Source organism: Atheta coriaria, unplaced genomic scaffold, assembly GCF_025399875.1.
Source record: "Atheta coriaria isolate IRGN ID8LTWV9N9 unplaced genomic scaffold, Caltech_Dcor_3.1 scaffold356_size4307, whole genome shotgun sequence".
Classification (NCBI taxonomy): Eukaryota; Metazoa; Arthropoda; class Insecta; order Coleoptera; family Staphylinidae; genus Dalotia; species Dalotia coriaria.
Genome location: NW_027049693.1, coordinates 1,871 through 4,263, shown reverse-complemented (window position 1 = coordinate 4,263; position 2,393 = coordinate 1,871). Strand labels below are relative to the sequence as shown.

At 35.3% G+C, this 2,393-nt stretch overlaps 1 long non-coding RNA gene across 1 annotated transcript in view; it reads left to right on the top strand.

Annotated features, from left to right (window-relative positions):
• Positions 1-340: 340 nt before the first annotated feature.
• Positions 341-2,393, top strand: part of LOC135803041 (uncharacterized) — a 3,289-nt gene continuing 1,236 nt past the window's right edge. The window contains exons 1-2 of the long non-coding RNA XR_010550710.1: positions 341-726; positions 848-883. This is a non-coding gene — a long non-coding RNA (uncharacterized lncRNA). The remainder of the gene's footprint in view (positions 727-847; positions 884-2,393) is intronic.

The window sequence follows — 2,393 nt, the reverse complement described above, 5'->3', positions numbered from 1 at the left end:
ATTATATTAATGCATTCCTTTTTATGTATTTACACTATTAAAGTCTTATTATACATGATTAAATGACGAAAGGACATAAAATTCTTATTTTTTTCTTGAAGAAAAAGTAGCTTAGATATAGAATAGAATATTTAATTTCAAAATATTTAGTTTCATATTGCATTTAAATTAAATGACCTTGGAACTTCTTTATTATGCCGCGCGCGCTGAATTTTGTTTTCACATGGCTAGTCTCATAATATTGCCGTCAGATAGCGCTACGAATACCGTTTGTTCACGTTCTTAGGTGCTCACCTTAAGTAGATAAAACTAGTCGCATCTGATTTGCCGGTTGGTATGTGTCGTGCTCGGAACTTGTCACTTTTGATCAGGGGCGTAGCTACCGCCGTATTTGCCGTATCAATTATACGGGACCCCCGGGCCACGGGGGCCCCCAAAGTGTGTAAGGAAAAACCTTTACCTCCATATAGGGGCCCCCAAAAAAATTTTTATACGGGGCCCCGACAAGGCACGCTACGCCACTGCTTTTGATATTTAATAAATCTAATAAATCGCGTTAAATATTCCATGAATAACTGGCAGCGTGTAGTGCAAATGATGTCTATTTATTTACACGTTTGAACTATTCGGGGCGAGTGAATTAAATGTCTTGTGGTAAGCTGAATGTTTTAACAGTGATGGTTCGTCGGCCGTCGTCCGTCGGCTTTCCTTCCAAAGAACAATCAAGTAAGCATATGAATTTATGATATAAAGCAATGAATTATTTGTTGCGTATGACACTGGTTAACTATAAGTCGTTTCTACGACGAATTAAAACTTATTCTAATTTGTATTTTCTACGTTTCAGGACTTGCCTTTGATTTGCCGTGTGCGATGTATACCGGTAGGTTAATGTTTAATATATTTTTCATTAAAATAACGACGAACAACTTCGGGAATTATGCGTTTATAGTAGAAATATAGATAGAATAGTCGAATTAAATTTAAAGCAGTAAAGTATATTGAATCTTTGTATTTACAATACATTTAATTTAAGCGTTCCAACCAGAATTGTTTGTGTTCACGACTCGACTTGTTTATCAGTGTTTGGACAAGTTTGGACAACTTTTTTTACAGTTAAATTCGCGAAGCTGATATTGCTTGTCGTGTTAAACGCTGAACACGCGATTTAAGACGTAAATATAAAATTAGTGAATATAAATTTCGTATATTTAGGTGAAAGGTTGGCAATTGATTTTAATGATGTTACACTAAAGTTGGTCGTGCGGGGAGAATGAATTTTTACTGTACTGTGTTGTCGTGCCACCCAATTGTGGATTAATGTTTACGTTTTATTGCCAAATTATTTTTTTAAATTTATTGCAAGCTTTATAATTTACACCAGCATTCATTGAACGGATTTGTATTTATGTTTCTTTTTTCTTTTTTGCGTTTATAAAATAATGTGATCAGAGATGTCGTTAGCATTTTCATTTTTGCATTAAATTTCATGCCTGTTCATCACAGCGAGTTGCTTGTTTGTGACAGTGAACCGCACATTGTCTTAAATGGCAAACGTGTGCCGTGTGAAATTTTTATCAGTTGTTTGTTTGTTTATATCTAAACTTGAGTATGTTGCATTTAAGAAGTCAATCACAAGAACATTCGTAATTGTCTATATACCTATTTGATTGGGTTTGATTTATTGTGAATGATAATTAAGTCTTCATCGCTGTCGAATTTATATGGACTTTCAATTTTTCGTATATTCCGTCGTGGAAATTCCCCGGGGCCCTGCTGATCGCTCTTAAATCGCAAACACAAAAAAATTAGCAAAAAATCCACTATTGCCGGAGCCGGCGGATTTTCTCCGGGAGGCCGCGCTGGCTTTCGACGGACCTGCATATCTGTGACACAAATTAGACGACCGGCACAGCCGGACACAATTATGAGATATTCGCAATTTAAAAATAAGGACAAAAAAGAAAAATGTCACTTTTAGTCACGTTTTGGTCCTTTTATCCTACGAAATTAAATTGTTTTAAATTCTTATCTACTGCAGAATTTTCCAACCTTTCATAATTTTCAATCCGTTGGTCGCTATCGGTCGCTGTCGCTATTGACACGAATAATAACGTTGATTTTTCTTTGTTTATTTATATATATATATTACAATTAATCGCAATTACGTACGAGGGTGCCGATAAAAGTGACTCGTGTTCAAGGCACCGTATGAGGGTAGCGGTAGAAGTGACTCGTGTTCAGGGCACCGTACGTGGATGATTGTATAGCTGACTTCTATTTGCCCATTTTTTCTTATGAATTAAAATTTCATCGTTTATATATGCATTTAAATTAACTAATCTTATAGAAAATTTTCCCCAGATTAAGAATTTGAAATCTGTTCCTATCTA